The 25129-nt window shown below is 41.0% G+C and overlaps 1 protein-coding gene across 9 annotated transcripts in view; it reads left to right on the top strand.

Moving 5' to 3' along the window:
* The window catches only part of ncoa2 (nuclear receptor coactivator 2), a 309391-nt gene that overhangs the window by 95998 nt on the left and 188264 nt on the right, over nt 1-25129 (top strand). For all 9 annotated transcript variants that reach the window (XM_043689194.2, XM_043689197.2, XM_043689193.2 and 6 more), the window contains exon 2: nt 3917-3996. The gene's annotated coding sequence lies outside the window, so the exon portion shown is untranslated. The remainder of the gene's footprint in view (nt 1-3916; nt 3997-25129) is intronic.

Below are 25129 nucleotides of genomic sequence, written 5' to 3'. Positions count from 1 at the left end.
ACCAGCCTTCCCTTTCATCCTGACAGGAATATACTTTCTCTTCATCACCTCTGGCCATGGCAGACGTCTGTCTCATTTAGCACAGCACTGTTCATGATGGAGACCAGCCTTAATGTGAAAGTGGGACTTGATCTCCACAAGGACTATGCGATGGTCACTCCTACCAATGCCATCATGGTGAATGCATCTACAACCTGCCTCACCCTCCATCTGTCTCCAGCTTCCTGGTTGGAAAAAAGAATCAACACTTTGCCTGCAAAGGTGGAAAGCTATTGGGCCCAGCTCACTAAGGAAACTATTATCAGACAGTGAAGTTGAAGCAAATTAGGTTTATCCCTTTTGTTGGCTACCCCATCATCTGCCGTAGAACTAGTCAAGTAACGTTTGGCCTCTGCCAGTAACGGTAATACTGAGGGGTGGGGTGTAGGTTTCCTCGCTGAGCTGTAGGTTTGATATCCAGGTGTTTCATTACCTGGCTAGGTAACATCATCAGTAGTGACCTCCGAGTGAAGCGAAGCTGTTGTCTCCTGCTTTCTATTTATACCTTTCTCCTGGATGGGGTTCCTGGGGTTTGTGGTGATATCCTTTCCTGTTCGTTTTCTGAGGGGTTGATAGATGGCATCTAGATCTATGTTTGTCTATGGCGTTGTGGTTGGAGTGCCAGGCCTCTAGGAATTCTCTGGCATGCCTTTGCTTAGCTTGTCCCAGGATAGATGTGTTGTCCCAGTAAAAATGGTGGCTTTTTTCATCCGTGTGTAGGGCTATGAGGGAGAGAGGGTCGTGTCTTTTTGTGGCTAGCTGTGGTAATACTGAGTCCGTTGAGACGATTGACATTGAAGTCCCCTGTCCACAGTGCATTCTGTGCCCTTGTCACACTCTGTGCTTCTCACAACTGGTGTTCGATATGGGAGTACTGATTTAACTATAAAGATTTAGATAAGTCAAGATCTCCATCCACGTGACTGACCAAGAATGTCTGTGTGTGATGTATGTTTGGGCGACTAAAGAAATTTTGAAAAGTTCCTCGTAAGATTAACAATTAAAATAAGTTGCCTTTGAAAACTTCTCAGAGCAACCTGGAGCACTTTGTGTGAATTTAGTACTTTTGAATTGACTGTCCTTAATCTCAGATTTGTAATTGATTTTTGAACAGCAATGTGAGGCTGGTTGAGAGAGAAATATTGGCAGAGACACTGGGGAGATCTCACCTGTGTTGCTGTCATTGAAAGTCGTGCTCGGCCTATTTTCACACTGCTGCTTTTGTGGCCTGATTGCAGTTTATGTGCCAGTGGAGGACCTATTGTAGGTAGGTCTGGCCTACTTCCTTATTTGGAGGAAGTATGATTTGAGCTGGGCTTTGCAAAATACATTTTTTGCCCCAGTAATGGGTAAAGCAGTTTATTTGCATTGTTGGAGGCCTGTAATATATAAAATATACGGGTGATTTTTTTGTTTGTTTTCCCTAAAACCTTTAACTAATCAGTTGCAGCATTCTTGCACTGAACGCGAGCCCCAGTTAATATTCATATAAAGTTGCACGTATCGAATGGCTTTTCTAATAACCAGGCTACTTTATGACTCTTTTTTTCTGAACATTATTTAATATTCTACATATTGAAGTAATTTGAGTGCAGATCAGGAAGAAGCGTCCCTAAGATCATATTGCTAATATTAGATTTTAATAGTTACGTAACTTCAATTGTGTTATCTGAATTGCCAGAGCTGGTACTCTGCATCATAACATTTGTATGCAGGGAAGTGTGTGTGTGTGTGTGTGTGTGTGTGTGTGTGTGTGTGCGCGCGGTGCTTGGAATTCAATTAAAATTGTAGTCTGTGTACTGTGCACGAGGTGTAAATTTAACACCATAGTTCAGTCGAAATCCGGGAGAAGGCGCAGTCAAAGTCATAGTCATCCATCCTGGAAAAGGACCCTTTTTGTCCAACTAGTCCACTGCAACAGTGTTCCTAAACTAGTCCTTCTTGCCTGTGTTTGGCTCATATCCCTCCAAACCTTTCCTATTTCTGTACTTATCTATCTAAAAACAAAGTTGCCCATCATGTCCCTTTTAAAAATTTCTACTCTTACCTTAAAAATCTGAGGGAAAAGATATTTGTTGTTCACCTAATCTATCTATGTCCCTCATGGTTTTATGAACTTCTGTAAGGTCACCCCTCAACCTCTACACTCCAGTGAGAAATGTTCCAGCCTTTCCAGTCGATTCGTAAATTTCAAGCTCTTCATTCCTGGCAACATCTGGTAAATCTTTTCTGAACCCTTTACAGTTTAATAATATCCTTCTTATAACAGGGTGATCAGAACTGCTCACAGTACTCCAGAAGAAGCCTCGCTAATGTTCTGTCCAACCTCAACATGATATCCCAACTCCTATATCCAATGGTCTGAGCAATGAAGGCTCTCCTAATGTTGTCTTAACCACCCCCTCTACCTTTGACGCAAATGTCAAAGAATTATGTACCTGAACCCCTAGGTCTGTCTGTTCTACAACACTATCCAGGGTCCTACCATTAATTGTAAAAGTCCCACTCTCTTGTTTGTTTTGCCAAAATGCAACGCCTCAGACTTAGATAATTAAACTCTATCTGACACTTGTCAGCTCATTGAACCAATCGATCAAGGTCTCTTTACAATATTAGCTAACTTTCTTCACTGTCCACTGTACACAATTTTGGTGTCATCCACAAACTTACTAAACATGCCTTCTATATTCTCATCCAAGTCCTGAAAATAAATGATAGGCAAAAAGTGGACCCAGTACCGATCCATGTGGAACCCCACTGGTCACAGGGCTCCAGTCTGGGGAAGAAAAACAACCCTCTGTCTCCTCCTATCAAGCCGATTTTGTATCCAATTGGCAAGCTCACCCCAACTCCCATATAATCTAACTTTGCCAATTAGTCTACTACGCGGATCCTTGTCAAAGGCTTTACAAAGGTCGGTATAAGCAACGTTTACCACTTTTTTTTTGGTGTAGAAGTTCAAATGCCATTTAGTGATAGTTTGTCACCATATTATAGTTTGGATCTTGTGTTGCAGTTCTCAAATAGATTAAATGTTGACTATGATGTTTTAACATAAAAATGTTAAAGCATATTTTACTTAAATATTTTTAAGTTAAGCCGTAAAAATGTCAGTTTAACTTTTTTTTTCTTTTTGCTTCTGAATGGGAAGTGATAAGGTTAACAACTCTTAGATGTTGACGTCTTGATTGCTGGTACATTTGAGTAACAGAATGCAGGAAACATAGTTTCTATCCATTGGGAAAATTCTTTTTGTGCTGTCATGAGAGGCAGATTTTCAAAAGAAAATCAATGTTTGATTTAATAATTTTTAAGGGTTTATGCAGATAGAATCTTACTGTAATGGAGCATTCATGTTTGATCATGTATACCTTTCTGTGAAGTAGAATAAAAGAGTGAGGTGCTCTACTTTAACCCCCTAAACTGAACATCTCTTAATACAGTGGTGTGACATATGTGTTTTACACCACATTCATGTTTATAGCCTAAAATTTAATTAATTTACTAGTTTAGATTTTGAGGAGTGAAATGTCCAGGAAATGTATAAACTTACCTAACCTGCGAGCCTTAAGAGTTAATATTAATGATTTTCCTGCTCTCAGCCCTAGATTCGTTCACAGATGAGCTTGCTGCCTTGAAAAGAGATGTTTATGCAATTTAGCAACTTCGTATCGCCTCAAATAACGTTCTGATGTTTTGATTTCACAAATCCCATGATGGTATAATTTTGTGCAATTTGTCTTCAGTGCTGGGTACAAAGATGTAAATCATTATTGCAATAATTAAACCATTGTAGTATGACACAAGTATAGAATCTGAGTGAAGGAATAGTGTGGCAATGTTCAACTTTGATAAATATTGTTTTCTCTTTTGGCAGAGTCGAGAGGAATATGTCTGAAAATTGTCAATCATATTGGAACAGAAATGCCTTAAGGGTGTTGTTGGAGTAAAGCCAAGGTAAGTTTAAAATCTTGATTTTTTTTTCCCCAGATGATTTTAACTTCTATTTTATTGTAAGATTCTGTAAATCCCACTTTAGAAATAGAACCAGTCTGACTCAAGACTCACACCTTTAATGCATTGTCTGAGCTGAGATGACACATTTTGTCAGAAAACCTGAAGTTATCTTGAGAATGTGACTTAAAAGGAGTTTTGGGATTTACATATTAACAAACAGAGACTAGAAAAACCATCCTAAAAGATGAAAGTCTTGATCTAAGTTTGTTTAATATATTTCAGCTGCATGATACTCTAACCTTCTGCTTTAAATGTTGTGTTGTATGGACCTGCTCCATGACCGCCTGATGAAGAAGCAGCGCTTCAAAAGCTCGTGCCTCCAAATAAATTTGTTAGGCTATAACCTGGTGTCATTTTTAACTTTTATCCATTGCAGTCCAACACTGGTTCCTCCAAATCAGTTATATTTTATGGTATTCCAGATTGTTTGTTTGGGCTGCATAAGGCCTGTAGTGTAGTAGAAAGAAAGAGCTTGTGTGTGCATATATAAACTGCCTTTCACATCTATAAAACATCCCAACTCTGCGTTGCAGCTAATGAAGTACTTCGTGATAGAGGAAAACATGGCAAATCTTGAGACTAGAGCTGAAAATGTGTTGCTGGAATTCTCCTGTTCCCTGGATGCTGCCTGACCTGCTGCGCTTTTCCAGCAACACATTTTCAGCGCTGATCTCCAGCATCTGCAGACCTCACTTTCTCCTCAAATCTTGAGATTAACAAAGTTATATCAATGTATCAACGACTCATTCTATTTTAGTGATACTGGGTATGGTAGAAAGGTTGGCTAGGACACAATGAGAACTCACTTGGAAAAGTGCTGTGGGAACTTTCACATTCATCAGAAAAAGCAGGCAGAGCTTCTGGTTTAACACCTCATGCACAAGATGGCCCCTCTCACAGTGGGACACTTGTTTAACACTACACTGAATCTGGGTAATGTTGTTTCTTTTCTTTTGTGGAAGCACTCAAAAAAATTTACATTTTTATAACATGCTTTATCATTATAGGATGTTTTGGCTGAAAATTTCCCTCTTAAATTCTATGTTGCTTATAATTTTCAAATTTAAAATGTCAGCACACGATTCAAAAACTCATCTGATTTTTGTATTGTAACTTAACAGAAGTTTATACATATTTAATTATATTTAATAGATGGGTGATGTTTTCGGCCATAATACTCAATTATAATTTGTTATATTAGTTAACAGGATTTTTTTAAGGTATTTGCAAAAGCAGCCTTTGGAATTTTCAAGTACTTGGCTGTTTGAGGCTAAGAGGATGTACCTGATTAGCAAGTCAAAAGGATTTGTGTAGCTCGCTTGTCAGCTATCATTGGATAGATGACAGAGGAGATAAGCTACCGGTTGCCTCCCTCTGTAAGTGCTTTGGTTTACTTCACTTCAGTAGTGGCTGGTTTAAGGTTCTGGATTAGTGGTGCTGGAAGAGCACAGCAGTTCAGGCAGCATCCGAGGAGCAGTAAAATCGACGTTTCGGGCAAAAGCCCTTCATCAGGAATGGGTGCTGCCTGAACTGCTGTGCTCTTCCAGCACGATTAATCCAGAATCTGGTTTCCAGCATCTGCATTCATTGTTTTTACTTAGCTGGTTTAAGGTTGTTGGTTTGCCGATGACTTTGTACTTGCCTCTGAGGCCGGAACTGGAGGTATTCTTCCCATCGGACTTAAAAAAAAAAGACAGGAATGAAGGTAATATTAACTTTACTTCTTTAACAGCAGTCAGTAGAAATCTAGCTAAAAAGCATTCAGCTTGGATTTCTTGGCAAAGGCCCACTTCATCACATCTTTTTGCGTAGTAGTCATTTTCTTCCCTGTTTGTCTAAAGAATGCAATTCAACATAAACTAATAAATAATGACTTGAATTCCAAAGAGAGAAATCCTCACTATGAAGCTTGAAATCCTTTTGGAATTGATTATTATAATTATCAGGCTAAATCATTATGTTGTACACACTGGAAACTTATTTATTGTGAGCATTAGAATCTGACTCAGAATTTCTGCCCTTGTTACAATTCAAAAACAGCTACTCACAATGTCTGACTTTTGTTTATTCTTGGCTAAGCAACTACTTCACCTTGGGGCAAAGTAAAATTGGCAGGGAGAACGACTCCACACTGCAAAGTCTGCCTCCTGTTGGCTTACAGTAACTGGTTTTCAAAGCAGTTGTGGAGATGTCCAGGTGGTTTTGCCATCTGGGCTAAAATGAGACCAGATGGAGAAGTGAGAGAAAGAGAACAAAAATCTAAGAAACAAAGCAGTACCTTCAGATATTTGCAAATGCATAAAAAAGGACAGTGTTTCATTGTAATATTTGGTGCTTGTGTGTTTTTTATGCTGTTGCATATACCTAGCATCAGGAAGAGGTTCCTTACGCCCATGAAATTTTACCTTTCCGTGTTTCCACAAATTGCAGCTCAAAAAGAGTAAAAGGATAGCACCTGTCAGTAGAATCTATTTGATTTACTGACTGACAAAGTGACAGGGCTAATAGGTATATAGTAATAGGTATATAGTAATAGGTTTCAGCTTTCGATGGAAATGCATTCAAGAAAGCCAAAAAAAATTAACTAGTTTTCTGTATGATCCATTTTCAATTGCTTGCACACAAGTTGTTTAAATGGTAGAAATGAAGTGCTTATCCAGTTTGTCTGTGTGTGTGTGCGTGTGCGTGCGCACACACGCACATGCGTGATGAATGTTTGCTTCCCTCCTTTGGATTGTGTAAATGGTCAAATTGATCAGTCACAACCTTTCCCAGTCCCTTTTTGTATGCAGCACTCCCATGGCCTTGTATTACTGGTGAGAGATGCCTTATCAAGTCGCACATCAGTGAAATATATTGTCCAGCAGGCTTTCCTTGTTTACCTATGCACACAAGAATTCAGCTAATTTAGGGTAAATCTTTCTGATCTATTTAGTTTAGTGTCACACTGGACTTCTCTGCACGATCCATTTTGCCATCAATTACCAACTTAAATGACAGGTTGAATATTGCAATGAAATGTAAAATTTTATTGAATGAGATTTTATTCTGTAATTGAGATTTTCTGCCCTAATCACTTATCACAAAAAAAGTGAGATGTTTTGGTAAAACCTTCCTTGGTCTCTGCACCTTTTATTAAGGTGCTTTTCTGTTAATGAGAGCCATTTACATTAAAAAAATTTTTATTTGATCAATCATCTCACTTGCTTTTACTGCATGATTGAGACCAGCGAATGTTAAGCACTTGATGTATTGTTGTTTGGAAGAAAGTTTGTCGCTTAAAAAGACAAAGATATTTATTCTTCTGAGCCATTTCCCCCTAAAGTGAAACCTGTCAGTTGGAAAAACCTTCCAGCAATTGGGATTGTACTTGCTGTGCAGCAAGGAGGACGGTCCAGATTATTTGAGGCAAATCTTCGAGTTTTTTTTTGCACCATTTTGGGTCCCAGTTCCAAGCAAGAGTCCCATATTCAGGGTTACATGTTCATGGCTGATTTATGGAATGAGCAAATGTTTTGGCTGTGACTGTGAAAGATTAAGAACCTTGAAGGACAATCTTTCCCTTGCGAAGAGGATTTTAAGCACCTGTGAGAAAGGGAACAGGAAACATCGCTTATTCTTTATTCTAGTCACCTTGCTCATTGAACTTAAATGTGACGCTCTTGGGAGTAACTGAAGATGACAATGTTTACAAGCAGAAGGTATGGAATTAATTGCCAGAAGAAGTGGTGGAGACTGGTTTGATTGCAACATTTAAAAGACATCTGAATGTGTATATGAATAGAAAGGGTTTAGAGGGATATGAGCCAAATGTTGGCAAATGGGGATGGATTTATTTAGGATATCTGGTCAGTATGGATGAGTTGGACTGAAGGGTGTTTCCATGCTGTGTGTATCTGATTCTATGAAAGTCTGACACTGCAACTCAAGGCAAATTGAGAGAGCCAGCTTCTGGGTAGGTTACTGTGAGAGCATCATGAGCTGCTTCATTATTGACCCCTCTGTTACAAGGCACGAGTAGGGTAATTTGCTAATGGTTGTACAGTATTCAATTTCATTCACAACTCCAATGATGGAACAGTTCACAACAAATCTGAGATGTTTCTCGATGGCTTCTAGACTTGAGGTGATATTCTGCCTGGTATTTGTGTGGTGTGAATGTTACCTGCCCCTTGTCAGTCCAAGCCTTGATGTTGTCCAGATCTTTTGAAGATTTGAAGATGGACTGTTTTAGTATCTGAAGAGTTGCAAATGGAGCTTAACGTGGTGCAGTTATCGGTGAACATCCCCACTTCTGACCTTTGATGAGGGAAGATCGTTGATGAAGCAGCTGAAGGTGGTCGGCCCTTGGACACTACCCTGAGGAACTCTGCAGGGAGTATTGGAGCTGAGATGACTGACCTCAAACAACTGCAATCATCTTCCTATGCACCAGGTATGACTCCAAACAGTAGAGAATATGCTCCCGATTCCTATTGGCTCCAGTTTTGCTCGTGCTCGTTGATATCACACACTTTGAATGCGGCCTGGAGTGTGTGTGTGTGTGTGTGTGTGTGTGTGTGTGTGTGTGTGTGTGTAGTTTTAAGTGGGTTAGAGTATTAACTTGTCAAGTTGTCGATGTTTTATAATTAGCTATCTATAGTTGGATTCTATCTCTTTGTAGTAATTAGCAATTCTTAAGTGCAGAAATCTTGTCCATGCTTTCTGTTAACAGCATCTAAATTGGGAATTCTGCAGAGTTTTAAAAATCTTGAACCTTTTGTGACAACTCTGGGAACCCTAGTGAGGCTGAACAAGCGTACTGCAGCAACATGGCTTCCACAGCTCCTCGTGTTCACAGACCTCAAATGCGAAGGATATAGTAGCAGTGTTAAAGTGACATATACCACTTTCAGGTTGCATACCTTTCTGACTTGAAAATGTATCGTTGTTTTTTTCATTGCTGCTGGATCAGCAAGCTGGAATTCTCTCCCTAATTATCATCATGGGAGCACTATCATCTGCAGTCTGCTGGTGCTATTCATATTTTGATGTTATTCTTGTTACGTAGGACTTTTTGATTTGAATACTCATTTGAAAAATAATGCCAGCAAAGGTCTGCTTCAGTGTGGCATTGGAATGCTCATTCGTGTCATATTCTGAGAAAGAGGCCCACTGTGTCATGATAACTTGGCATAGGTATTAAGCGTGGCCTTGTCAGTGCAACCTACATCCTGATTACAAATTTAAGAACAATGCAGATGAGGAAAGACCTCTGTTTGATCTCTGATTTTGTACATACAAATTAATTCCTCGCCTTTGGGGTGGCTGTCCTGGAGCTAAAAGGTTAAAGCAACAGGGACCCAGATTGGCCAGACATTTCTCTAGTGTAGATGTGTGTGTGTGTGTGTGTGTGTGTGTAATCCCCAGCATCGCAGACTTTGTAGGATTTCACTGGAAAGTTTCCCCTACGATTGGAATTCTTCAAATGTATCCAGTGTAATTGGAAAGCTCTGTTGCAGTAAGCAAATAGTTACTCAGGAAAATGATGATGATTAAAACCAACTGACCTCTGATTTATTTCCCCCACGCTGAACTGCATCACCTTGAGCTGATACCCTCCCCCACTCTCAACTTGCTGATCTTCCTTTATTTCCAGGACACAACAAAGCCCCTTTACCTGAGACCTGACAGTGTCTTCTCTGAACCTCTTCCCACCCAGACCTTGGCAGCCACGTTCCTCAACTAAACTGTCACTCAACTGGCCCCCTTCATCCTACCTGGCTGGCACCATACCGTCACCTCAGAACAGTGCAGCTGAAAGGATTCTTGGTTTGCATTCTCCTGACTGGCGTGTACAATCGGGAATATGTCAGAATAGAAATATGACTCTGACTCTGCATTTCTGAAGGAGCTCTGATCTGAAACTGCTGAACACAAAAACCCTTTTGTCAGATAAGAGGAATGGAGAGACAATTTACAGGAGATTGTCACTTCTTGGAACAGTGGGTCCTATGCTGTGGTGCAGAGGTGCCGGTGTTGGACAAAATCAGAAGTCACATGACACCAGGCTATCGTCCAACAAGCTTATTTAGTCATGATTTGGAGATGCCGGTGTTGGACTGGGGTGTACAAAGTTTAAAAATCACACAACACCAGGTTATAGTCCAACAGGTTTAATTGGAAGCACACTAGCTTTTGGAGCAGTGCTCCTTCAGGTGATATCACCTGATGAAGGAGCGTCGCTCCGAAAGCTAGTGTGCTTCCAATTACACCTGTTGGACTATAACCTGGTGTTGTGTGGTTTTTAAGCTTATTTAGAGTCACAAGCTTTCTGTGTGCTGCTCCTTTGTCACTTCACCTGAAAGCTGGAGGAACTCAGCAGTTTGGTGGATGTATGTGACTCTTCCTTGAAATATTAGCTTACTTTCTCTCTACTTGGATGCTGTCAGATTTGCTGAATTTCTCCAGTGCTTTCTTTTTAATTCAGAGCTCGAGCATCTGCAGTACCTTTCTTTTATTTCCCAGTTTATAGACCCTTGGATCAATGTTTCATTTGAAAGAAAGTATTTTCAACAGTGAAGCATCCTGCATTTTACATCTGGGCTTCAAGTGATTAGATTAGATTAGATTAGATTAGATTAGATTTCAGTGTAGAAACAGGCCCTTCGGCCCAACAAGTCCACACCGACCCGCCGAAGCGAAACCCACCCATACCCCTACATTTACCCTTTACCTAACACTACGGGCAATTTAGTATGGCCAATTCACCTGACCCTGCACATCTTTGTGATGTGGGAGGAAACCGGAGCACCCGGAGGAAACCCACGCAGACACGGGGAGAACGTGCAAACTCCACACAGTCAGTCGTCTGAGGCGGGAATTGAACCCGGGTCTCTGGCGCTGTGAGGCAGCAGTGCTAACCACTGTGCCACCGTGCCACCCACGGTAATTCTTTGTTACAGTATGGTTCTTAAGTTCTAGTTATATTTTAGTTTTTCACTGTGAACCCTGTTGTCATTGGCAGGCTATTTGGCTGCAGGGTAGACAGCAGGAGGCTGGAAGAACACAACAAGCCAGGCAGCATCAGGAGTTGGAGGAGTTGACGTTTCAGGTGTAAGGGGAGCTGTGAATAAAGGTGGGGAGGGGGTGTGCGTTGGGGCGCGGGGTGGTAGTGGTGAAGTCGTGATAGGTGAACACAAGTAGAGGTAGCCGGTATGACCTGGTTGGTTGGGAGGAAAGAATCAAGTTGGTAGTTGAAAGGAAGGGTCGATCAGAGGAATGGAAGGGAGGGGTAGGGACTGGGATGATGGAAGGTAGGCTATTTGAAATTAGAGCACTCCATGTTGAGTTCTTCGGGCTGTAGGCTGCCGAGGCTGAAGATGAGGGGGGTGTTCCTCCAATTTGTGATCTGATTGTGTGGCAATGGGCGAGGCCAAGGATGACCATGTTGTAAGGAGATTGGTGCTGTGGCAATAGAGGACCATCACAAGTGATCTTGATTTTGTTAACATTTGATGTTTAACAGGTTGATTGTTAGCATTAGTAAATTGGAATTCTTTTTCCTTTTTATAATCCAGTGCTGAAATCTCTATATCAGTACTCAACCATCTGATTAAGTATTTTCTGGATAGACTGTGAGCCATTGATGGGACCCTGTATTGAGTGGCTTAATTCTTAAGTTACTGATTAAAGTTGTATAATCAGGAGCACTGAATTGCTAATAATCGTCATGGCAATTATATTGTCTGTTGCAATTTCACCTTTAATTACACTTTGACTGAAAATATCATTGGTAATTGGGATTTTCAGCTCAATCAGCATCTCTTCCCTTTTTTGTTTGACTTGGTCAGAAAGGCTTTCTGTTGATGCCTCCACCTATCCGAAAACCCAATTATCTTTAGCTTTCTGATGCTATTAACCTTTTTTGTTTTTGCTTTAGTTTAAACCATTTTAAGTGCGGAATATTCCCGCCTCAGGCGACTGACTGTGTGGAGTTTGCACGTTCTCCCCGTGTCTGCGTGGGTTTCCTCCGGGTGCTCCGGTTTCCTCCCACAGTCCAAAGATGTGCAGGGTCAGGTGAATTGGCCATACTAAATTGCCCATAGTGTTAGGTAAGGGGTAAATGTAGGGGTATGGGTGGGTTTCGCTTCGGCGGGTCGGTGTGGACTTGTTGGGCCGAAGGGCCTGTTTCCACACTGTAATCTAATCTAATCTAATCTAAATGTTCATCAGCTAAATAGAACATTGAAATTTGTAGTAATTTCTCAAGCAATGCCAGCTTCATCTTTAGAAGTTGGAAGTTGTTATTGAAGATATTAAGACAGGACACTTTTGAATTTTTCTAAGTAATCAGAAAAAATCAACATAGTTTTGTGTTCAACTAATTTATTGAAATTCTTTGAAGCAGTAATGTGTGTGGCTAAAGGATAACCTGCTGGATGTACTATATACATTTCCAGAAGGCATTTGATAAGGTGTCAGCTTATTGCGGAACATGAAGTTCATGGTATAAAGTGTAACATTGGTTTGAATAGAAGAATTGCTAGAGAGTCGGCAGAAATGGTTTGTCTTCTGGTTAATAACATGCGAGGAGTAGTCTGCCACAGATCAGTGCTGAGGCATCAACTATTTACAATCTCTATCAATGGCTTGGATGGAGGGATTGTTTGCTAAATTTGCTGACAACACAAATAGATGGGAGATAAGGATAGATAAAGTGATTTTGAAAAGAGCTGGCAAATGGAAACAGCAAATTTTGTTTTAACAGCAAGTTATGAATCAGCATTCACGATAAACCGGCAAAAGTTATATTCCTAAAATATTGGAAACTTGCTGTATTATCATGATCGCCGCGATATCAGTAATCAGTTGATGCTGCAAATGAGAAGACTGTCTGTCTGCTGGTAAGTTTTATATTTAAGGCAAAGTTGTGTTATTTAATTGATTTATGCTGTTGATAACATATAACCGTGATGTGTATCCCCCTGCATTACATTTCTCTCACTTAATGTGTGTCTTTCTATTGATTATGTGGACCTTGATCAAACAGAATATTAGACCAGCTGGCATACTCCTGGTCCCACAGGCGCCTGTAAATAAAGTGTTTGCTGTATAATGTGGGAAATTTTGAAATTGTTCACTATGTCAAGAAGCTTTCTTTTAAAAAGCATATTATCTAACTGGGCAGAGGGATCTGGGTGTCCTGGTGCATGAACCACAAAAGGTTAGTATACAGAGAGCAAGGAATTAGGAAAGTGAAAATAGGGTTACTGCTTATTATGAGAATCGAATGTAAAAGTTAGGGACGTTATGTTTCAGTGTATGACTACATCTGGAGCTTTGTCATAGTATTGGTCTCCCTATTTAAGGAAGGATGTAGGTGTATTGGAAGCAGTTGAAAGACTCTCTAGTAGATTGAGATGTGGCATTTGCATGTTGCCTTATGAAAAAAGGGTGGACTCATTAAGTTGGAACTTAGGAGAGGATGGGGTGACTAGATTGACGTATATAAGATCCTCAGGGGCCTGAAAACAACAAATGTTGGAGATCCCAACAATCGGGCAGCATCCACGGAGAGAGAGCAAGCTAACGTTTTGAAACAAGGTGATGTGATAATTGTGTACCAACTACTTGTGATTGGGAAAGAGTGATGTCACCAATCCTCCTTCTGCAAGTCTAAGAGGCTGTTTGGCAGTCTCTAGTGGAGGATGTTCTAGCAGAAAAGGTTTTTGTCTTGGATAACAGGATTTTTCTTAAATTTTCAGTAACTATACAGGTTACATAAACAACGGTTAAGCATATTGACTGTTACTAATGAGGTAAGGAAACATGCATCCATCAGATGACTATCTCCTCATGTCTGGAACTGCCAAGCGACCAATGGTTGTTTTATATTAATGGGCAGAACTTCAGCCTAGTTCATAGATTAACCCTGTCCGATCTGCTAACCTATACTGCAGGGTCACTGAACTACCTATTTAAAATTGAAATAAGAATTTCTTTTTATTTATCTATTTATTTATTTTTCTATTTATCTTCTGCTTCTCAAAAGGTGGTGGAAGCAGAAACTTGGAGTATTTAATAGAGGGTTGATAAAACTGGGGAAAGAAAGTGAATGGATTATATCCCCACCCCCCCTCCGATAACCTATCAGCCATGATTGTACTGAATGGTGGAGAAGGGGCCACCTATTGCTCCTAGTATGTGTTCGTGTGGAGCCTTGAGGAATTCGGATGTGCTATTTCAAATTGTGAGCTTTTGCACAAAATAGTTCAGAGAAAAACAAAGATGCATTGTCAATCTCATTATAACACCAGCCAGGATTGTGTTATTTTTCCTATTAGCGCTTGCTTTAGCCTTGCTTGATCAATTCTTTTTGTCAATTGACTTCTTCTATTTTCCACTCTATAATACACAGCCTTTTATTGTTGTTCCCACTCTTTCTTCTTTTACTTGTGTAAAACCTGTTGCATCTCCAGCTCTGTTAAAAGGTCATAGACCTGAAACATTAATTGTATTTATTGTTCCTCAGATGTTGCCTGACCTGTGAAATATTTCCAGCATTTTCCATTTTTATCTGAGTTCCAGCATCTGCGATGTTTTGCTTCCATATCCCTGCAGTAGTCCTTACTTTGTTTAAGCAGAATCTTTCCTTGCTGAAATATTTTAAGCTTGGTCATTTTTCGGAGCGTTCTACTATATTGACTATTACTTCAGCTCTTTCAAAAGCGTTTCTTGTTTCAAAAACATAACTCACTTTCATGGTCCTGAAAATGGTAGTTTTTATCAGTTTTTTTTTGTCTTGTCCTTGGGAGGCCTACACTAGAGCTTTGATCTGTTTCTTTATTTGAAAGGTGGGAGATCTTTGGAACTCTTTTCCACAGTGGCAGTGGATTCAGGATCACATGTTAGTTTTAAATCTGAGATAGATACAGTTTTGTTAAGCCAGTGTATTAAGGGATAAGGGCCAAAGGCAGGTACAGTATATGGTGTTAGGCTTCAAGTTAGGCATGATCTCAATTAATGGTGGAACAGTCTCGAGGGGCTGAACGGCCTATTCCTATGTTCCTCTGATCTTGCCATCAGTTATAGGTTTGCCGGAGTTTTTATATGGGTTTGTTATTGAGGGGTGTAACCTGCCTGCATAGGTCAGCAGCCATGGTGATGAGCTTAGGATCATGAGCTTCATAGAGTCCTCGGATGGAAGAGATTTTAATGGACATTTTAAAATGTAGAAAAAGATCGTTCTACATGTCGGCAAATGGAAAGAAAATGTGAGGGTTTGCACTTTGGCAGGAAGAACAGAAGAACTGAAATTATTAATCTGGTGAAAGATTGTGAAAAGCTGCAGTAGATTGTAATTTGGGGTCAAGGTGCATGAATCCTAAAAAGCTAGAATCCAAAGTAATGAGTGTTGCCCTCTACATTCAATTCCCTTTGAAATACAAACGGGGAAACATTTATACAAGCTACTCCTCTTTCCACTGTTTGAATAATGTGAACAGTTTTGGGCACCTTTTCTTGGGAAAAATATATGGGTGTTTGAGGCTGATACCACACTGTGGAAGGATTTTCTTATGAGGAGAGGTTAAATAGGTTGGGTTTGTATTAATTGGAGTTTAGAAGAATGAGAGGAGAATTTGCTGAAAAAAATAAGATTCTTAAGGGGTTTGACAGTGAAACTGTGGAGAGCTTATTTCCGTCTGTGGGAGAATGTAGGACCAGAGTCCAGAATCTGAGTAAAGAGCTGCCTATTTAAGGCCGGTGACAAGGAATTTTTTTGTGAGTGGTAAATCTGTAGAATTCTTTACCACAGATGGTTGTCCAGGCTGGGTCATTAAATATATTAAAGCCTGAGAGAGAAGGCTTTTTAATCATTAAGGGAATTGAGCCTGATAGGGATAAATCAGGAAAGTGGAGACGGTGACTATCATATCAGCCGTGATTTCATTTAAATTTGGAACAGATTTGATGGGCTGAATGGCCTACTTTTGTTACGTCTGATGGTCTTGCAAGTAGATTAAATTATGTTTAATAAGTATAATATTGGTATATCTGGAATGAGAATCATAATGTCTGGCAACCTTCATTAGAACACATGATATAGACCTGGATACCAACAACAACTGGGACTTGGGGGCAGGTTCAAACAAGATTCTAGGAGAGGGGCATGTCAAGAAACTTGGTTATCATACACGTAGTTCTGCTATAACACATTTTTTGTTAACGTGAATGGCTGTAATGTGATTACGTGAATAGGGAATGCTTTTTCTAAAGCACAAACTTTTAAAGTGTGTGGCTATGACTCGATTACATCGCCAAAACTTTAAGTATGCTTGTATTGTGCAATTTTTGGATAGCACAGGGAAGCAACTACCACATAATTGCAGAACTACCTGTATTGGACGAATGTGGAAAGAGGTATGCAGCACTGGATAGTCAAGTCAGTGAATACAATATGAAGTGTGCAAAGCCCTGAGAGCAGGTGTTAGAACAGAGTTTGGTCAAGTGAATGATGCAGGGCCAAGAGCAGCAGCAATATGGAAAATGAGAGCAGGGCTGTGAAAAGACCAGCCAATAAAGGGGCCATCATGGATATTCATTGAAAGACCATTTCTGCTGGTGACCACATGCTGCACAGATCGTTCTGCTAGGACATGCATTTCGTCAGTGCGAATTGGCTATAATGCGACTGACAAATTGTGGAGGCTGTTTGGATAATGCAGACTTTCTACTGAAGGACTGTAGTGATTTTCTATTAGTGATCCTCCTACAGAGGAACACAACTGTCGCGTTATAGCAGAACGACATGTACAGGAAAACTAAGGCACAAGATTCTCAGTGGAAGAGCCAATGAAGGAAGTATCTTGAACTCTGTGATATTAGATCTTGGGATTTTTCTTTAAAAGTGTGCGTTACAGTTCTCAGGCCCACGATTTTGAGATGCTTCAAAACTGACCTGTCTGTCACAAGGTCAAAAGTGTTCTCTACAGAGTGTTCAGCATCATTAGCAATACCGCCATACTGAAGAAGTCCTTGTTCAAATGCGGCAAGAACTAGACAACTTTCAGGATTGGGCTGACAAGTGGCAAATAAGATTTGCTCCTTTAGAATTGCTATTCAATGACCATCTTACCCATTTCTTCTTGACATTCAATATTATTACCATCACTGATTTGAGGGGGAGGGGGGTTTGTGTTTGGGTGAGATATTCTTCAGCAAGTTGGTGTAGACTCAGTGGGCTAAATGGCATGCTTCCATGCTGTAGGGATTCTATGATTCTCTTCTATGATATCACTGTTCCTTCACTGGATGCAAATCCTGGAGCTTGCTCCTTAACAACACTGTGGGTGTAGCTAAATTACATGGACTGCTGCAGTTCCAAATAGCTGGCAAATCGCTATCTTCCCTAGGAATGGAGAGTCTAGCCTTGCCTGCATTGTTCACATCCTATGAACAAATATGTTTCCTAAAAAAAAGCTCTTGAAGCAAAACCAGAAGCGAAAGTACTGAACTGATGGAGACCATGCAGTTGCCGCCTTGACGCCAAGCAGAAATGTGATAAGTTCCCCAAAATGCCTTTAACTGAAGTTGGCAGTTGTGGGTTATGTGGAGCCGATGAAATGTGAGAGACAGAAAATGAATCCATGTGTATGTACATGTCATTATGTCCTGCTGTAATTCCTCAAAAGTGTTATGTGGCTAATTTATGGAATCTGGGCCCACAGCACTGGGATTGCCTTTCTCTTTATTGTGTTGTTTTTCTTTTAAGTCACACCTCAAAACCTATGTGTTCTTTGACTAAGATTTTGGTCATTTGCCAAAATATTTCTTGTTTGATGTTGCACTTTGTTTTATATTGTTTCTGTGAAGCACCTTGGGAGATTTTATGATATTACACATGCTATGCAATTTGATGCTGAGGTCTAATGATCAAACTATAGGGAGGGACTTGTGTCTTCCATGCCATCCCCTATCTGGAGTTGTTTCTGTGATTCCACATTAAAGAAAATTACTGCAGAAGTTAGCTTCACTGTGCAATTATTGCCCCGTGCCTTTTTTTTTCACACTAGCATTTTGCCCTTACTGGCTTTAGTAATTCACACATTAATTCTCTGGAATGATTGTATTTAATTAGATGGCACTTGAGAAATTTGAGGCCCTTTTTTTGTAGTCAGGAAGTGTGAATGTCATGGGGGTTAATGAACGACATCAATGTGGTTGAGAAGGTAGGTGTCAGGTGAAATACAGGCAACACTATGTAGTGGTACCAGGTGGTGGTCACCTGCTATTTAATACTTCGCTGCTAGTTAACACCTCGCTATTCCATTTGCTGAGTAAAATGTCAGATAAGGCAGCTGAGCCAAAGTGGTAGTTATGACTAAAAACATGAAGACTTGGACACTAAGCACAAATAAATAAATCATTTGCACACTGTAGTTATATAAACTGACTTGTAGCACTTCCCTTTACTGCATCATATTGAACACAAAAATAAGATAATCTTTGAACCTTCACATCTGGAAAGAGCCCTAGTTTCTCAGAACTAAATCTAAAAATTCTTGATGCGATTTTATGAAATATAAATTATTTCTAAATTGGCAAGGATAAAACCATTGCTTTCCATATTCTATTCTGCAGCAATCAACTTCATATCCCTCCATGGTAACAACCTGAGATTAGATTAGTCTGTTCACCACCTTCATATCATATTGCATCCTACAATGAATTTGCAGCCTATTCAGGCTGTGGTGCAACTGCCTATTTTAATCTGTGGAACATTTGCTGAATACACTCCTGTCTTGGATGTGCTGCTGCTTTTAAAAAAAACTCATTCATACCTCGAGAGCTGACTATTTAGTTATACTCCTGGCTGGCCTCTCACATTTACCCTCCAGAGTAATTCAAGACTCTGTCCATATCTTAATTAGCACCAATTCCTTTTTGTCTGCTTGCTGACCCACAGTAACTCCTGATGAAAAGGTGTCGTGATTTTCAAATTTCCATTTATGTATTCCTCTATGTCCTTGGCCTCCTGAATCCCTCAAATCTCCTCCCTCCCCACACGCTCTCTTCTAATTCTGGCCTCATGTGTTTCCCTAATTTTAGTTGCTCCACTTTTCAGCTGCCACAGCCCTAAGCTCTGAAATTAATTCCCTAGAAACCTCTACCTCACTTCTCTCCTTCAGATCACTCTGTGAAACCTACCTTTCACCTTAGCCTTTTGATCATCTGATTTAATGTCACTTGGTATAGTTTGGTGTCATCTTTTGTTTCGTAATAATCTTGTGAAGTTCCCTGGGATGCTTTATTATGATAGGGATTACACAAGCACATTTTAGTTCTGCTTTTTTATTGATTGTTTTGATGGGTGAAATTATTTTCTTTCATTCTCGGCAAGTTTCCTGCTAGTTTCTTTTAACAGTCACACAGGACATCTGAGGACCTTGTGCAGTAGCACTTCAGAAATGGAAAATAAAGGGTCCCTGTGTGATCAGCATACACTGAAGCTCCCAGTGGCTGTGCAACTTGGAAGGAACATTGACTCTCGGTTCTATTTTCTTTTTATATTGGTTTCGTGATTTCTGACCCTTCTCTTTCCTCTCAGATATTTTTAAACCATGCTCACTTCCAGTCTAGAAGAGTACAGTGCTTACAGCAGGATGCCGTTCATGCAGGCTGTCTATAGCAGCAACTTGCTTATTCCCTCTCCATTGCCTTTTTGCAGTTGTTTTTCATCTTCAGGCAATTGTAACGATATTTGATTTCATGATTCGTGCGTTTAAAGTGTAAAATGGAGATTGAAAGTGTTAAATATGAAATAATAACTGCATCTCCCCAGAGGCTGTTAAACAGACCTAAAGGAATTGCAGTTCAATGATCAGGGTATATTTGTTGAATAAGGTCAGAGTTGAAAGTGGGAAAACAGTAGGTGGTCTCCTTGAGTTTTCTTAATAGTGACCTGGTGCATACAGTTGTCTTCATAAGGGCATTAATTTAGTTATATGAATAACAGATCAAAAAAAGTTTAAAAGCAATGGGCAAACAAATTTAAAGTATCCATATACTTTTCAGATCAAAGAATAGGTTGGACCTGGAAAACAATTAGTTTAGTAAGTATTTTGAGCTTTTTTGTTTTTATTACAATTTATACTTATATTTAATTTGGTCCTTAGCTGATCTCGCTCACCCAGATGTTTTCATGCAGATTGGTATCCTCTCTGCCCAATTTCTTTCTCCAGACTCCATTGGCACTAAGCAGGTTGAGTTTAGAGTGGGGTGCTGGAAAAGCACAGCAGGTCATGCAACATCAAAGGAGCAGGACTATTGATGTTTTGGGCAAGAGCCCTTTATCAGGAATGAGGCTTGTGAGCAGGGGGTGTAGAGAGATAAATGGGAGGGGGGGGGGGGGGGGGGGGTGGGCCGGGCCGGCGGGGAAGGTAGCTGAGAGTGCGATCGGTAGATGGAAGTGGGGGTAATGGTGATAGGTCAGAGAAGAGGGTGGAACAGATAGGTGGGAAGGACAGGTAGGACCGGTCATGAGGGCACTACTGAGTTGCAAGGTTGGAACTGAGATAAGGTTGTGGGGTGGGGGGGTGGAGAAGAGAGAAATGAGGAAATTAATGAAGTCCCCATTGATGACGTGTGGTTGGAGGGTCCCAAGGTGGAAGATGAAGTGTTCTTCCTCCTGGCGTCAGGTGGTTAGAGTGTGGCAGTGGAGGAGGTCCAGACCTGCATGTCCTTGACAGAGTGGGAGGTGTATTTGAATGTGGGGCAGTGGGGTTGGTTGGTGCAGGTGTCCCAGAGATGTTCTCTAAAGTGCTCTGCAAATAGTGTCCTGTCTCCCCAATGTAGAGGAGACCGCATTGGGAGCAATGGATAGAGTAAATGGCATGTGGAAGTGCAGGTAAAACTCTGGATGTGGAAGGCTCCTTTTGGGATCTTGGATGGAGGTGCGGAGGTGGGTGCGGGCACAGGTTCTACAATTCCTGCGATGGCAGGGAGAGGAGGCTGGTGGGGGATGGACCTAACAAGGGAGTCACGGAGGGAATGGTCTTTATGGAAAGTGGATAGAGGTGGGGGAGGGAAATGTATCTCTGGTGGTGGGGTCTATTTGTAGATAGTAGAAATGGCATAGGATGATACGATTTATGCGGAGGTTAGTGGGGTGGAAGGTGAAGACCGTTGTGGTGGGGGGGGGGGGTGGGGTTCTGTCTTTGCTGTGGTTGGAGGGGTGGGGTTCGAGGGCGGGAAGTGGATGAGATGCACTGGAAAGCATCATCAACCACGTGGGAGGGGAAATTACAGTCTGTTTGGTGATGGAACTGGTCCTCCTGGGAGCAGATGCACTGGAAGGGGAGGAATAGGGGATAGTGTTTTTACAGGTGGCAGGATGGGAGGAGGTGTAATCCAGATAGTTGTGGGAGTCGGTAGGTTTGTCGAAGATGTCCATGTTGAGTCGGTCACCGTTGATGGAGATATGGAATATCTCTCTCTTACTGCTTTTCTTCCCCTGCCACCCCACTGCATCATCACTACCAACTAACCTCAATTTCAACTTGAATGGCTTATTGTATCATGGGGTTTTCAGTTTTCCCCTCCCATGTGCAGTCCTTGCAGTTGTCAACACAGCCACAAGAACCTCAGACCTGTTGCACCATTGCAAGGCCTGAGTGTTCTCTATTATAACCTTCTGGCTCCTCATACTTGCCCCAGTTTTCGTGACACATCCCCATCTTTGACCACAGACCTGAAGTACTTAACATGAGAAGTGTGACTGCTAACTGTTTCCATATAACTTTCATAAAACAAAGAACTATAGATGCTAGAAATCTGAACAAAAACAAGAATTGTTGGAGAAACTCAGTAGGTGTGGCAGCATCTGTGCAGAGAAAGCAGAGTTAACATTTTGGATACGGTGATTCTTGTTCAGAGCTGATAGTAGCCAGGAAAAGCTGGTAATATATGTTGAAGACAGGCTGGGTGGGGTAAAGGAATAAGCAATAGTCAGAAACAGAGTGCAGAGGAAGAGGGAGACACACAGCTGGGCAGACAAAGGGATTGATAATGATAAGCCAGGTGAAAGAAGAGCTACTAAGGGGGATCATAAGTAGATGGCAGTGGGCTGATTGTGCTGAAAACAGCCCTATGTCGTGACAGACCCTGAGGCCTGGGACTTGGCAAAGGAGATGGAAAGTGGTCCTCTGGTATTCTTGGAATTATCGTATATACTTGTGTAAAAGTCCATCGCATTTAAAAGTCGACCCCTTATTTTTGGCCAAAAAACCTTGTATTTTCCATATATCTCGTGCAAAAGTTGACCCTACTATATCATATTATAAAAGCAAATTGCTGCGGATGCTGAAATCTGAAACCAAAAGAGAAAATGCTGGAAAATCTCAGCAGGTCTGGCAGCATCTGTAAGGAGAGAAAAGAGCTGACGTTTCGAGTCTAACTGACTCTTTGTCAAAGCTATATCGTATTATAAACCTCTTACAAAAGAAACTATGTTCTCATTAACTAACTTAAACAAAATTGCATTCATTCAAACCGGTAACTCTACTCTTTGCTTATTGTATTGCGTCTCTATTTATTTATTTATTCATTCATTCACTCACAACTTGACTTAGTCGAGAGTATGATGCTGGAAAAGCACAGCAGGTCAGGCAGCATCCATGGAACACGAGAATCAATGTTTCACGCCTAAGTCCTTCATCAGGATGACTCTACTTAACCCATTTGGTTTACTACAGCATGTTTTGATTCGTTCGTTCGGTATTAATTCTATCGGTACTTATTGCACTTAGTCCACTATACATCCAAAAGTTAATATCGTTAAAAAGTTAATCATTTTAATTGTGCCAATATATCTGAAGGTTGCAGTCTATAGGGCCTGTATCCTTAGCATACTGCTTTATGGCAGGGAGACCTGGAACCTCTATTACAGAGAAGAGCAGCATCTCCATGCCTTCCACCTTCACAGCCTGAGATGCATCCTGGACATCAATTGGATTGACCAAGTCACCAACAATGAAGTCATGGCCTGCGCCCGGATACCCTGCGTCTTCACCCTGCTCCAATGACGCTGTCTCCACTGGCTGGCCACGTAAGGCAAGTGTTAAATGGGAGGATCCTGAAAGACCTGCAGTACGGGGAACTGGCCTCTGGCAAGAGAACACAATGGCCGCCTCATCTTTGTTTCAAAGATGTCTGCAATAGAGGCATGAAGTCACTGAACATGAGTGTCGAGAGGTGGGAGGACATTTCAAGCGATCGCTCTCGCTGGAGGCTGGAATTACGCAGAGGTCTGAAAAGAGAAGAGAAGCTGAGGCTTGCTGCTGAAGAAAAGAGCACCCACTGATAAAACAGCACCAGGACAACACCGGAGGACAGCGCCTTCAAGTGCAGTCACTGCAGCCGAGACTGTCACTCCTGTGTGGGCCTCTACAGCCACGACAGACGCTGCTCTACCAACAAAGATTGAAGCAAGACTTGCCAGGCACAGATCCATGGTCTCACGAGACTAATGGGTGCCAGTAGATATCACTGAATAAAAGTGAGACACATTAGCTATATCTATCTTTAATTCTTCAACAAATTTGTTAATATTGATGAGGTTCATTAAATACGAGAGTAACTAGGAAGGAAGTGGAAGAATTTGGCAGGAAAGTTCAAGACACTTACACATTCAGAATTTCATAAATGTTTCATTTTAAGTGTGCCATTATACCAGGCCATGACTATGTTGAACAATGTGGTTTTGCAGGATTTCAATGAATCTTTGACATGTAAAATTTTCAGCCAAATACGTATAAATAAAATTTCCCAACAGTAATTCATTCTTGTTTCTCTAGCTTTTATCCAGTAATTACATTTAGTAAGTCATTGTGTTTTTCTTTACCCGGAATTAGTTAAACGATCAAATTGACTTCTGCTAATAATATGGTATTTTGGACTGCAGCATGAATTTCAGCCCCTTAAAACTAGTGCCCGTATAATAGTCCACTCCATAAATTGAACCTTTTGAAAATAGTCTGAAAAATTCAACTTTTAAATGCATATCTACGGTGTTGAATGATGTTGAGCCCAGAGGGTCAAAGGGTCTCCAAGCAGAAAATGAGATACTGTTCTTCCAGCAAGCATAAATCCTTGCTGGGAGCACTGTTGTAGGCCTGAGACACCAACAGTGGCCAGGGGACATGGTGGTGAGTTGATGTGGCAGGCAACTGGAAGTTCCATCATTTTTACAGATTGAGGTAGACCTTCTGTAAAACTGTTGCCCAGTCTACATTTTCCCCCTTCCAGCGTAGAGAAGACCACATTGTGAACAGTAGATTCGATTGAATGAAGCAAGGTTAGACCTCATGGAATATGGGGAGAACTAGCCACTTGACTACAGAACTGGCTCAAAGGTGAAAGACGAAAGGTGGTGATGGTGGAGGGTTGCTTTTCAGACTGGAGGCCTGTGAGCAATGGAATGCCACAAAGATCAGTGCTGGGTCCACTGCTTTTTATAATTTATGTAAATTATTTGGATGCGAGCTTAAGAGGTATAGTTAGTCAATTTGCAGATGACACCAAAATTGGAGATGCAGTGGACAGCGAAGAAGGTTATCCCAGAGTACAATGGGATCTTGATCAGATGGGCCAATGGGCCGAGGAGTGGCAGGTGGGATTTAATTCAAATAATGCAAGCTGCTGCATTTTGGAAAGGCAAATCTGAGCAGGACTTATACACTTAATGGTAAGGTCCTAGGGAGTGTTGCTGAACAATGAGACCTTGGAGTGCAGGTTCATAGCTCCTTGAAAGTGGAGTTGCAGGTAGATAGGAGAGTGAAGGAGGTGTTTGGTATGTTTTTCCTTTATTGGTCAGAGCATTGAGTATAGGAGTTGGATGTCATGTTGCAGCTATCCAGGATGTTAGTTAGGCCACTTTTGGAATATTGTGTGCAGTTCTGGTCTCCTTCCTATCAGAAGGATGTTGTGAAACTTGACAGGGTTCAGAAAAGATTTACAAGGATGTTGCCAGGGTTGGAGGATTTGAGCTATATAATTACAGCATTTAAAAGACAACTGGAAGGGTATATGAATA

This window comes from Chiloscyllium plagiosum, unplaced genomic scaffold (assembly GCF_037043375.1).
Source record: "Chiloscyllium plagiosum isolate Xiang-an unplaced genomic scaffold, Cpla_swu_hap1 HiC_scaffold_4, whole genome shotgun sequence".
NCBI lineage: Eukaryota > Metazoa > Chordata > Chondrichthyes > Orectolobiformes > Hemiscylliidae > Chiloscyllium > Chiloscyllium plagiosum.
This window is presented reverse-complemented; position numbering and strand designations above follow the sequence as displayed.